At 41.2% G+C, this 14273-nt stretch overlaps 1 long non-coding RNA gene across 1 annotated transcript in view; it reads right to left on the reverse strand.

The window, feature by feature from the left end:
- Nucleotides 1-2728: 2728 nt before the first annotated feature.
- The window catches only part of LOC123280481 (uncharacterized), a 40842-nt gene continuing 29297 nt past the window's right edge, over nt 2729-14273 (reverse strand). The window contains exons 2-3 of the long non-coding RNA XR_011497752.1: nt 11812-11934; nt 2729-9776 (exon numbers count right to left, since the gene is read on the reverse strand). This is a non-coding gene — a long non-coding RNA (uncharacterized lncRNA). The remainder of the gene's footprint in view (nt 9777-11811; nt 11935-14273) is intronic.

The following is a 14273-nucleotide window of genomic DNA, read 5'->3' on the forward strand; positions in this document are numbered from 1 at the left end:
ATGTTTAGTGTAGAGTGATACATTGAACGTTATAAAAATCCTTATACGGGACCTTCTCAAACTGTACCCATTGTTCTGGACCTAGTCCCAGCCCTTGCTCCTCCAGGAAGCCTTCTCCGGCTATTCCAATCCATCCTGACGTCTGCCTTCTCTGCTTTCCCATGAAACACATAATCCATACCATATAATTGACCATGAACCCTTGATGAATTCTCACGTTAGTTTTGACTCTTCAGTAAGACCAAAAACATTCCAAGAAAGAAACTGATGTTATCCTTATTCTTCTTTCCCTTGGAAACGAATTAACTCCATGCTAGGCACAATCAGAGGCTGTGGGTTTCCCAATGGGCAAGACTGGCTGCTCCCCTGGCACTCGTTTAGGGATGAGGCTGGGTCACTGTCCACCCACCTCTCTGGCCCAGAGCCTTTGGCTAAGGCCTGACTACACTGAATCAGGAGTGATGCCATCCATGTGGGCACCGAAACTCCAGAGCTCAAAGAAGAGGACTGGTCCCCAGCACTCCAGTCATGGCTGAAGCCAGTAAGTCAGTACCTACCACAAAACTGATAAATTAGAAAAGCATTTTAACAAGTGAAAGATGTTCTTAAGCACAGTTTTAGGGAACATTAACCAAGTTCATTTCTTAATTTGTACCCTCTATAAATGCATGAATTTCTAAAGTAAAGGGGAAAGTCCAGCATCTCCTAGTCCACTTCAGTCTCATCACTTGCTATTTTCTGTCTTAGAAGATATTGCAGTAATTAGCACAAAAATTTGAAAATTCACAGCCTGACGCTTGATATATGATATGAGCCATGCAGCAGTAACCAATATTGTGAAGCTTGTCAAAGGAGGATTTAAAGCACCAGACCAGTATGTTTTGGTTTTGGCTGACTTACAGTGCGAGATTAATAAAATACTCCAAGATGTGGCAAGAATAGGTGATATCACCACACCTTGGGTGGGGGAAGCCACTTGGCACAGGTACCCAGTCTTGCCACACCCCTGAGGTGCGGCTGAACACCTAGAGTATCACCACACCTATTGATCGTGACGGCTCAGTGAAAACCAAACCCTTCCAAAGGAGAAGGAGAGAAGTCAACGGAGGCGCCTCAGGAAGTGATACTAGAAAATGATGTGATGAGGGGAGGACTGTCACTGCAAGTGGAGACACACAACTAAAGAGACCACTTCTTTGAAGGTGGGGGGCACCCCTGTCAGGGTTACTTGTGAATTCTGCAGCCCTGTTTTGGGGGAGGACAGGGATTGGTGTCTTCTCCGTCAATCTCTATATAGGATATTTTCCAAGTTACTGGATCTTCTAAACACTATAGGGATTTGGAGACTGAGCTGAAAACTTAATTAGCATCATGCAAACTGTGGGCTTCTGGTATTTCTAGTAAGCTTAGGGAGCTGCCAAACAATGCTGCCAAGTTTCCTTGAGCCTGGAAAGGCCTGGAAACGCTAATCCAAGAAAGCGGCTGGCTGGGACAACGACAAGTACTAATTCTTCCACAGATTGAAAGGGAAATGCTTCCAGACTGGGGAGGTGGACTTCTTTTTGTAAGAGAACAATTGAACCCTAAGGATGTCAGCTTTTGGAAAAGCTCTAGGTGGAAGCGGACAGGGTCGAGCATGGTCTGCAAGACCACACTGTATGCCCAATGGAGCAAAGGCAAGTCTCCATCTGACACAGAGCCCTCCTCCTCTGAATGCGGTACATGTCTGAAGAACTCGGAGAAATCAGTCCCAGTATCCTATCTTCCTCAGTAGTTGGAGGATGTCAAGGTTTCCATATATGACTACAGGGACAAAAAGGCATTGTCTCCCTTGGTGAAACCTTTGGCTCTCACACAGGTTTGATTTTATTTATAGTCTATATGTAGTTCTATAAAAATGGCCCCAGACTTCCTCCTCCTTTAGTGCTGTCATGGAGAATCTAGTTTTGCAACAAATATTTTCAAGGATCGTATATAATTGGTATTAATAACATTTTTTTTTCAGTAAAGAGAGGAATGGAAAAGCAAAGCAAACATAGTGAGCATTCTATATGTGCCAAGTTCTGTGTTAAAGTGTTTTGCATCCATTATCTCATTTTCTTGAAGAAAGGTATTTTCTGTTAATTTTAGGATTGATACAAATAAGAGAAGTTATTAAATTTCCAAGGGCTGAAGAGAAATGAGTAATTGAGTGGAAGGTTTATCAGAAGGAAAGGCCCTTCAGCTCTAGTCTGGCTGGACAGAGCAATCGCCACTGTCTTGATTAGCATGTAGGTAGATGACGGCACTAGGAAGGGTCTCAATCCATTCTTCAAACAACAATTATCCATTCGTCTGCATCCACCCTTGCCCGCTATGTGCCTTCACTAACGAGTCTCTCATTAGAAGCAAAATGGAGGATCAGTCATTTTTGGCCTTTCTGAGGAGCCTATTCCTTGGCTTCAATTTCTACCTAATATATAGATGATTATTGTTGCTTCTTCCGATTATTCAATCATTATTTGTCTCTGCCTGCAAGAAGTCTGCTGTTGATTTCCTTCTCCTCAGGAAGCAGGAGATGGCGACACTGGCCAAAGCTGCTGGGTGGAGCCCAGGGAGTCACGTCAGGCAGGATGTACCCAGTATTTCAATATGTGCAGCCGTGGTGAATCTTCTCTTCCCAAACAGGAACTGGAAGACCATTACTTCTAGAGAATCAGTGTCAGAAGTCAAGTAGGAGAGCCTTTGATGTAGAAGAAAAAAATCCAGTTAGTGATCAGAAATGGAAGAAAACACATGAGAGTGACTGTTCCCACTTAGCAGTGGAGAAGGATATGCAGGACTTTCTGCATCAAGGGTGCATAGCGCACAGGGACTATTACTGGGCACAGATTCCTCCACGAGCAGTGAGAGAACTGTCAAGAAGGCCTTGAGGCAGCTCAGAGGTTCAGAGGACAGAAGACAAGGAAACTAGTAACCACACTGAAAAGGAGGATGGCGTGTAGTCAGATGACTATGGATACCAGAATCTGACCAGAATGTCTATCCTGATACCCCTGCTTCCTTCAACAAGTAACTTCAGCTCTGTGAACCTCAGTTTTCTTATCTGTATAATAGGAATTACATTTTTGCTGTGATGATTAAGTGAAATGACGTGTATAAAGTCCCTGGCACATTCTAGATACCCAATGAGCAGTAGCTATTTCCATTTTTTTTTAAGTGTGGTAGGATAAGTGCTACAAGAAAAGAAAGCACAAAAAAGACATCTTTAAGTCTTCCCTGGGGAAGTCTAGAGGAGGTTTCACTGGTGAACAGCCTTGAAGAATGAGAAGAATTCCCCAAGCGGTCATGGAGGGAAGGTAGAAGAAACTATGTGGGTGAAATATATCTAGTGTCCGCATGTGGATGGAGCACAGAGGGCAGAGCACATGAGGGAGGGGGGTGAGAGAAAAGGTGGAGTTATAGGAAGGGACCAAGCCGTGAGTGGATGCATGCCAGGTACAGGAGCTACATCTTCCCTGATTAGAAGATGATGAAGGATTTTAAGCTGGAGCCCACGAAGGTCAGGCAATAATAGCCAACACTTATGCAGCCAGCACTTAATTAGAACTTCCCATGTGCCAGACACTATTTTTCAGCACTTTACGTATATTAGTTCACTTAATCCTCACATAACCCTTTGAACTAACTGCTAAGAAAACTAAGTCTCAGAGAGTTAATGAACTGGCCCAAGGACATATCATACTAAAAGTCCTCAGATGTGCACTTAGATGAGGCTAAGAGGAAGGAAGTTTGGAGAGAAAGATTAGAAAAGAGAATGCATTAGAAATGAGTTAGGTGGGACTATCCAGGTAGATGAAAGAGCCAGAACCAAGGCAGCAGGAAAGAAAAAGGAGAGGATACACCTAAGTGAAAAACCCAGAGAATAGGGAGACGAGTGAACAGTTGGATATGGAGACAAGCTATTCCTTTGGGAAAAACTCTTGTGGAGTCAATTGGTCTGTTTTTCTCTTTGAGGTATCTCTATGACATTGTCCTTCTCCAAGGGGACAGCTTTACAAGAATGACAGCTTACACTTTCCCCAATGTCCATTCAGTTGTCCCTGTCTCTAAACCCAAACATTCAAGGTATTAGGACTTCAAAAATAAATTCAACCTGGTGTTTTAGTTTTCACCTTGAAATGGGGTATTTACTCTTCATCTAACAATAGACATGTTGTTTCTAACTTCTAGGAGTTTCACTTTGATGTGTCAAAGGAAATGCCATGAACTCTAGGGGAGAGTCATCGCTGCCCGAGTGCAGGATAAATAGCAGGTGTGGCTGAGGCTTTAGGAGAAGTGCCAATCTTCCTATTCCATTTGTAGGGATAAAAAAGATGAATATTTCAAATGCTTTGGTTCTCGGAAGTCAAAGACAGTTTCCAAAAGAGTCAGCAAATAGAAACCCAACACTTCAGACTGAGGCTGCGTCACAGAGCGGTGCCTCTCAATGTCCTGGTGATCATGAGTAGGAAGCCGAAACCAACACACTCTTCTTTGCATCACTTGGGTGAAGCAGGTGGGAGGCAGATGCGCTGCCTGAACACCTGGGTAGGTTGAAAGCAGCTCTTCAGTTTGAACATTAAGCAATGACCTTCCCTTTTAGAACCTTACAAATTAAATTGTGTCCTAGACACAAGTAAACAGGTGACCTGCGATAGCCAGCTCCAGGGTCCAGAAAGAGAAAATAGCAATATCCCTTATATTCTTGTTATTTCTGGGTCCTTCACACAGTGGTCTCACTGAAATGATCGTGTGCATGTTCTTGTACTGAACAGCTGAAAGGTCTGAGGTTTAGAGAACTGTCTTCCCAAGGTGACCCAGCATTACGGAGGCAGAGGGGGACAGGACCAGCTGTAAGCCTAGTGCCTTTGCTACCACACCATAATGAAGTAGACTATGATGGCATTGGTTCTTCAAGCAACAGAATCCTGTCTTTCTGACAATAGAAACTTCTCATTCCTGGGGGGACTCTGCTCCCCTACTTAGGAATGTATGTGTAATCTAGAATGTAAATCTCTGCCATTTGGTTAAAGGACAGACAGCCAATCCAAGCTGGCTCGCCTTCCGTCCTCCTCAGTCCTCCCTATCTTTCTTTCTTAGTGAAAGATGCTCTCTTCCTGCTGAGGTGGTGAAACTGGCAGGCTGGGGCTCTTAAATAGCTTCTGGCATATCGTGCTCACCCAGGGAGAATGACTTTCAAAGAGACGGAGCCCAAAGTGAATCGTGTTTAAGCCTCTGATTCCAGCCATATCAGAAATTAGCCCTACTCTTGGACTGTTGAGTTACATTAGCTAATAAATTACTTTTATTGCTTGAGTTAATTTTGTCTTGGTTTTAGTTTTTGATTTGGTCACCTTCAACCAAGAGTCCAGACCAACAGATGCCCAATAGAAATAACGCAACATGAGCAGCTCAGAGAAGACCTCCTGAACACGCTCTCTGGTGTCCCAGCTTCGCTTTTCACTCCCAGGCCCACTCTCAGTGATGGTTCATCCGTGTTGTGAGCAGTCTACAACCCGGGGTTATTTCAGAGAACTCTGATCCGTTCCTCTCCATAACCAGAATGTTTTATTCCTTCCTCTGTCTTGGATTCTCAAAAAGCATACCTTGGATCAATTCAGTGGCTGGGATATGAGTTCCTGGGAGCTGCTTAGCTCTAGGAGGTAGAATGGAAGGGTAGGATGGGGCTACGGTGGGTTGTGCACAGCGATATTCACGGAGTCAGAGGACGGTTCTTTTTCTCTTATTTGCACTCTTTCCTACAGCCTTCAGGGCACCAAATCAACAGAATAGACTCCTTCACAAGACGTCCATGTGGCCTGGAAGGCCCTCGAGGATTCGCCTATTGGAGCCTCCAGTCCGGAGCTCTCACCCAGACTCCTCACATGGAGGCTAGCCCAGCAAAGACAATGACAAACTCTGTGGCCCTTCCTGTCTCTGCCAAAGCCAAACAGAGACAGTGATGGGGCCTAAATATGTTTGCTTTTCTATTTCTACTAAATATAGTGTTTCAAAAGAAATGCCTTATGTAAACACAATAACAAAACCTAATATGCACATAATGAAGTTGAAAGGAAACTGTGCCCTATTTCACTACTACAGCTTACAAATTGCTTCTTTGGCGATGCTAAATTCTAAGAAAACTGTATCTATTTTGAGGCATGAATTCCAGCCCTGCAAACCAAAACAAATATCTTTGATTTCTTTCAATAACAGCCTATATGAGGTTTGAGCAAAAGCTGTCTCCTTGCCCCTCAAGAACATGCATACCACAACGACGGTCTTGCTACTGGTGGGTGTGCGTTTTGACTTGCACGATCTGGCCTCAAGAGCATTTCTGACATATTGTTATTTGTTTTACTCAGGATTAGCAGAAAATTTCTGTGGGTGTTTTACGTCACTGGAGTAGGAAGCACTGAAAAACTGTACCCGCCTGGTTGATATTTCTGGAAAGAGAACTCTAAATTATTAGAAGGGGGGGTGGGGTGGCCAGGAAAGAAAAGAATGAGTAAGAATCAAGAAAGCCCCATCAGGAAAGTCCCACATGGAAAACTGAATTGATGGCAAATAGGATTTCTTTCATGCAGCAGCGCTTGGCTCTGTTGAATGGGGAAATAAAAGTGCTCATTGTCTCAGAGGGGGCGAAAAAAAGTGTGGATCTCATCTCAGTGTCTACCAATTTGTGGAACTGAACTTTGGCAAACAACAGTGAGAGTTATTACAAAGCAGTAGAATTTCCCTTTCAATAAACTGCAGATCTGTATATAATTGGATGGAAGGGGCCAGTAGAGTTTAGTCTGGAAACATTTGGTCTGAAGTTTGAGATTTTTCAGATAGTCCACAGAAGTCTTACAGTCACGGAAATAATTTCTAGCCCACATGTCTTTTTTTTTTAAGGCATAAGAAAAAAACTAACACTGCAATACAAGAATGAGCAAAGGATATGAATGTGCAGTGTGCCCAAGAAGAAAGACAAATGCCAAGACTCAAAAAGCAAAAACACCCCTGACCTCATTTCTAATCAAAAAGATGCAATAGAAAATAATAAGGCTCTATTTTTTGTCTATTAAATGAACAAAAGATTTTTTAGGTGATAATTTCACCTTTGACAGAGTGTCAGGAGGCAGGGACACTTACATACTGATTCAATTAATACTACCATTATGGAAAGTAATTTGCCGGTATTTTTTTAAAAGGTGTGCCCTTTGATCCTCATAAGTCTCCTTCTAGGAATTTACCCTAAGGAATATTATGAGAAGCATGCAAATATTTACATTCATAGTAGTGCTGTTTCAGTGTTGAAAAATGGGAAATAACTCAAATATCTAACAACAGAAGCATTAAATTAATTAAAGTTTGCTCACATAACCGAATATTATAAAAATGTTTGAAAGCATTTTCTCAAAAATGTTTAGGGTCATGGGAAAATGCTTAATGTAGTACTAAAAAGAAAAATCCTATTCCAAAGTTGTATTTAAAGTCTGATCTCATAAATCATTCATATAATATACACATATAATAAATATTATGTAGTGAATATTATACAGTAAATATAGTATATATATCTATAGTAAATATACATAGAAAAAATATGGAAGAAAATAAAATTTGTTCATGGTAGTAGTCACTGGGTGATGAAACTATAAATTATTTTGACATACATATATTAATTATCTTTAATTTTTTAATATTTGAGATATGGGAAAACTAAAAAAGAAAAGGCATGCCTTAGATGTCCGAAGGAATATTTCTAAGATAGTCAAATAGCCAGACAGCCAGATATAATTGGGCAAAGTATTTACTCTTTAACATTTTATTGCACTTATTTTTTAAGAAACAAAGTAGAAAAGTGGTATGAAGCAGTAAAAAGAGTATTGAGTCACGAATATGTCATATGTCATATAAAACATGGTCTGTTGTGTAATATAGATATACGTGACATACACATGTTGCATATATCCCAAAAAAGATTTTGATCTCTTAATAGTAAGAAGCCATGTGAGAAGCAGGTAAGTTACAGACTTATAAAGTAAAACTTAGAAACTCTTTGGAATTAGACTAAAGTGAAAGTTCCTGATACCAGAAACACGGAGTCTGTATGAGCACCCTATTTAACTATGAGCTTAGACGTCAAGCCAAGTGAGGAAACATAATGAGGCACACAGTTCTAATTATCTGATGAAAGGAAGCACACAAGTTTGTTTGGAAAGACAGACTTCTTTTTCCTACTGATCTCTAGTAGAAATTTGCTGTGTGTATCTTTATATAAGAAATGTTGCATAGAAAATAGACATTGATAGAAGGCAAGGACAGCCTATTCAAACAAAGCTCAATGCGTATTTCTATAAGATGTCAAGCTAATACAGCTTTGGTATGTTGCTTTCTGGTGAGCTAGCTTGATGCAGGAATAAAACTCTAAAAATCCAGAAAGGATTCAAACTGGCTGGCACAGGCTGAATTTGGCGCACTGGCTGTTTAATAAAAATTTTAATTCATTGCCAACATTCGAAAATCAGATTTTTCATAAAAATCCAGCTTTAGAGTTTCTTTCAAAAGGTTGCAATATTTGGCAAACTAAATCGCTTTCTTCATAGCCTTTGAACAGCCTTGAGCAGTCACTGATGCTTGGGATGGGTCATTTGTGCATCACCATCTCGGTCAGAAGGCTTCCTTCATTTGCCACGCTAGCCTAGCCTCTTGAGACTTGTGCACGTACGAGCCCAGATCTAGAAGAATGAACAGATAGCATACCCTTTGGATTATATCTCTTGAATATAAATTGTTTCATGTCGACTAAATCTAGATAGCAGTCAATTTAACATTGAGCTTTTAGCTGGTACATAAAAGGCAACATAATTGATTCCATGAATCAGAAAACGTTCGTGAAATAGCATGCTTGGAGCTGCGATCTGATGGAGTCGGGCACCAATGAAGCGATTATCTTAAAGAAGTCACATGTTTAAGTCTGAGGGGCTTTGGAATTCCCACTGCCTCTGAAGACCAAGGTGGTTGGCACACAATCAAGTGGTGCCTCTTCCTCTATATTATTCCTCTTCCTCCTTTCTCCTGCCCCACTGTTCTGACTCTTCCCAGCACTGTCATGAGACATTTGTCTGAGTTTTCCCAGGAGCAGTTTCCCAACTTTGCCCTGGCCCAGATGCACTCTCACCCGTTCTCCCACCCTGCCCCCCACACATGGTGATTCATGCTATAAACTTGTGAAAAGACAAGTGGGAATTCAGAGTTCAACTTGTGGCACAGAAAGGAGAGGTGTTTGCTAGTCCATACAGTGACTGAACTATAAAAAAATACCCTTGACCTTCTTAGCCAATATTATACTCAACCAAGTTGAGTATAACTTTTTTGCCTACTGGACCATCTTTGGTGGTAGCAAGAAAGAGAAGTTTTCTTTAGTCAAGCAGTCGTGGCAGAGGGTGTTGGTTGTATGGGTCCGTAGACATCCCCTATCTTCTTTCTTGCTCATGGTTTTGTGGGTCAGAAATTTGAGAAGGACTCAGCTGAGAAGTTCTTGCCTGGAGTTTCTCATGCAGATGTAGACAGATGTTGGCTGGGGCTGCCGTCATCTGAAGACTGGGCATCCAAGACAGCTCATTCTTGTGGCCGGAGTTGATGTTGGCTGTGGGCTAAGAGTTCAGCTGGAGTTGTTGACTAGAGAACCCACATGTGGCCTCTCCAGCGTGGTGGTCTCAGAATCGCCAGACTTCGTTCATGGCAGCTGCCCCAGAGTGAGAACCCTGAAAGAACAAGATGCATGGCCTTTTATATCCAAGCTTCGGAAGTAGCACAGCATCACTTCCACCGTGTTCTATGGGTTGAAGTCGTCCTAAACATGTTCTGATTTAAGCAGGTAGAACACAAGCCTCACTTCTCAATGGAAGGAGTCAAAGAAGCTGCAGGTAAGTTTTAAATCTTCTGCAAATTGTGATGCATCCACACATTTTACTCTTCAAAGATAAGTCTGCATTCACAAAGCCACATGCTGTCCAAGTCAGCTATTCATTTTAAGCAAGAAAGATCCATTTTGAATCTAGCAATGTTATGAGGGACTGTAGGTGAAAGACTCACTATCTATCACCTCATTTTCCCTTCATTTTTTATTAGCTGTAGAGGAATCTGGTTCCTTTGCAGGCTGCCCCAGCTTTCTCTACTCATTTCTATTTCCTTTTTCTCTCTCCTCCTCCCTCCCTCCCTCTCATTCTCTCTCTCTTCCCACCACAACAGGATCTTTTTGTTCCACATCTCCACATACACACAACTTAGTTCAGACGTGGTCACCCCACCATTGCCTTGACATTACCCAACCGAGACTAAGGACACTCTCTGGGTAGCAGTTCCCAAGTCCTGAATCCAAGAATCCTATTGGTCCAGAAGGAAAAGACATATGTGCTGCTCAGCCAGGCCTGTGATCTCTGAGAAAGGGCATGGAAATTGAGGAAAGCTAACTTATTATATTTGAGTAGCAGAAAAACAAGTAATCAATTATATATAAGTTGGGTTCTAGTAACACAAAGCAGCTCTCCCAAAATCAGCATCCCCTTCACTGGCTTTCCAATATCTTCAGCAAAATTGTGTGATTTGCAGTCCACCCTGCATCCTGCTTTCTGCATCCATGACATCTGTGACCTCCACAGGCAGTGATGCTTAAATATCCTTGTTTCCTTTACTTGTGCAGCTCATTGATTTTTGTCCAAGTTCCCAATTCTTTTTTTTTTTTTTTTTTTGAGGAAGATTAGCCCTGAACTAACATCTGCTGCCAATCCTCCTCTTTTTGCTAGGAAGACTGGCCCTGAGCTAAGATCTGTGCACATCTTCCTCTACTTTATACACGGGACACCTACCACAGCATGGCTTGCCAAGAGGTACCATGTCTGCACCTGGGATCTGAACTGGTGAACCCCGGGCTGCCAAAGCAGAATGTGCACACTTAACCACTACGCCACCAGACCGGCCCCACAAGCTCCCAATTCTAACTTACCGGAACGTAACATTTCTGGTCATGTAAGTCTAATCTCAAACATTACTTACCCCAGAAAAACAATTGCAAACAAATGGTCAGGCTGCACCCAGATAGTCTTAGCTTAAGGCAGAATCACATTCTCTAGGGCCCACCCTCTTTGTGCCCACACTTCCACTATTGGCCATGTAAACTTACAGGTGCCCCTCTTGTAGCAAAATCTCCATTTATCATTTCCTTAAATTGCTGTTTTTTAATTTTTTGGTGAGGAAGATTGGCCCCGAGTTAACATCTGCTGCCAATTTTCCTCTTTTTGCTTGAGGAAGATTGTTACTGAGCTAACATCTGTGCCAATCTTCTTCTATTTTGTATATGGGAAGCTGCCACAGCCTGGCTTGATGAGCGGTGTGTAGATCCACACCTGGGTATTCTACTGGGCTGGCCCCTTAAATTTTTATTTTTATATTTATTTTTAAAGAACAATCGAAGATAACAATGAATCTAGCTTGTATAACTTCAACATGTCCAGCATAACACTGCCCCAGGCCTGTGTAGCTGGGTCACTTAATCCTGGAAGCTCACAGGATTCAGGAGCTTGATTTTACATATATCATTATATAGCTGCTTAAGAAATACTCAAATGAATCCTTTACTGCCTCCTCCAAACAAAAAATGATGCAGGCCATCCTCAGTTATAAAGGAAAAGGGCGTCGCAGTGACTATAGTTATGCCCCATGTGAGGGTGCATGTGTGTTTTGGTGGGACTGGGGAAGGGTGCTAGCTATTAGGGACAAGAACTTGCAAATATCTCGTACCTGCTTCCTTGGTAATGAGGAGAGGAAGAGACCACACCAGAGTGCTAAGGATTTCAAAGAAGTGAGATGCATAAGCTTCAGAATCTTGAAGCAGTTAGTTCACAGCTCAGCCTAATCCAGATCCTACAAAAGCTCATAAACAATAGTATTAAATATTGTAAGAAATTAGAGAACTACAATCTCGTCAGTAATTTTAACAACATGAGGCTTTTTATATTCTAAAAATCTGCAGATTTTCAGCCGCCAAGACTCTAATTCACAAAGAACAAAAGCATCATGTTCAAAACAAGACCCAAAGAGTCTCTGGAACAAGGACAGGGTATGTAATCCAATGATTAATTTATAAATATTTGAGAAACCACTCAGCAATCCGTTCCCATAGCATCTGAATAGAGAGTAGTAACACATTTTCTCATTGATTAGATAAGTCATTGTGCCCTGCTCTGATACCTTCCCATCAAGAGATTCAAACTGTTTATTCACTATAATTTGGAGATGCCTTTAGACTAAAACTTTTACTTAACCTTATGTAATCTCATAAGTGACAGTGAGCAGAAAGAAATCAAGACAAATACAATATCCTCCATTTTCAGCTCTTTTATTCCTTCCCCACTTACAGATGAAATGTACATAGACATGTTTTTAGATCAACCACAACTTCAAGAAAGATTCATCTAACTAGCAGAAGACAGAAAGTTCTAAGGATCAGCTACTTTGCAGAGCTGAAAGCAGTGGTTATAGAAGTGGATTTTCTCTCTTTCTATTGTGACCCTCTTGTCTGGATTTGGTGAATCCAAAGGAACACCTATAGCCAACTTCATTGCTTTATGGTGCCTTCAGTTTCTTTCTGAAGATAGACAAGTTGTACCTACTGAATAGAATGAAGAGAAGTCTCATTTTTCCTATAAGCAGGACATTTGTAACACTGTATTGCATCATGTTTTGATTTAGTATTACTTATTTCCTTATATGCTTATACTGTGTTCCTGCAACCTCTTGTTTCATTGGTGCATAGATAAGACCAGTTAGTATATTTTGTCTCTTTCATTTATTATAGAAAACACAAAGACTTTCCTCACTATATCCTTTTATTTCTCTAATCAAGCTTTTAAATAACTCAGGTTCATTGGGGATTAATGAGAGTTTTGAAGCTTATGTCACTGTACTCAACCTGTTACACCTTTCTCTTGAGATAACTCAAGAAACACATGATCTATCTCATGAGCAAGCCAACAAGAATAAGAGGTGGCTTTAGGAACAGGAAGCTACTAGAGCACATAGCAACGTGAACAAATAATGTATAAATAATACACAAAAGTTCAAGTCCCATCTCAAGGCAGTTACAAGCAGAGGAGGAAGTAAACACGTAGTGGTCAAGAATTCAGATTCTGTGGTCAAAACCATCTGAGCACAAACCCCATTTGTATGATCTTGGGCACAACCAATAACCTCTTCAAGCCTCAGTTTCCTCTTCTGTAAAAGAGGAAAATAAGAATAGATACTCCATATAATTATTGTAAGAATTAAGTAAAATAAACCAGTACATTTCCTGTACATAGTCAACATTTTTAAAAATGTGTGCTGTGGTTACGTTATACAAGGCAAAATGAAATAATGGTTTATCACAGTCGTTCAATGAAAAGTAGTAGAAGCAAAGAGAAATTAGTGATTACATCATTCTTGAAGACACTTTTTTCTCCAGTCACCTTCCTCTTTCACAGAGCACAATTAATGATGGTCTCAATCTCAACTGCAATCTCTCTTTAAATGATCACTGCCCATAACTGTAAGCATCAAAATGTGCTAGGATGAAAACTTCCTTTGATTGCTATATATCTTGATTACCACATACAAATACCCACACACTGGCACATACAGGACCAGCCTACTGCCCTATTTCTTTATTCTACTCTACAAGACAGCTCTTCAAAACCACCTTCTGTGTTCACTCTTCATAAAAACTTCTCAACACAATGAGTAGTTTCCTCCATACTGGCAAACCTAATGATTAATCTTCAGCCTCCTTCTGACTTGTGCTCTCAGCAGCATTTGCCATGGTTGATCCCTCCCTTCTTCTTTACCTTCTTCAATTGGCTTCCAGGGCACCCTCTCATTTGGTCTCTACTCACCTCATTGACCAGCTCTTCTCAAACTCCTGTGTTGTCCTTTCTAGAGTTCAGTTCTCAGCCCATTTGTCTTCCATCCATGTTCACTCCTTCAGTGATATCTTCTAGTCCCATGGCTTTATATACTGTCTATAACTTATGGCTCCCAATTTTTATATTTCCAACAGTGACCATCCACCTACTGTCCAGACTCGTACGTCTGTCTTCCAACTAGACATCTCCATCTGGTCATCTAATAGGAACCCCAAACTTAAAATATTTACAACTCCTCCCCAAAATAAAACCTTTACCTGCTTTGATCTAATTCATCTCAGCAAAAGGCAGCTCTATCTTTCC

This window comes from Equus asinus, chromosome 24, assembly GCF_041296235.1.
Source record: "Equus asinus isolate D_3611 breed Donkey chromosome 24, EquAss-T2T_v2, whole genome shotgun sequence".
NCBI lineage: Eukaryota > Metazoa > Chordata > Mammalia > Perissodactyla > Equidae > Equus > Equus asinus.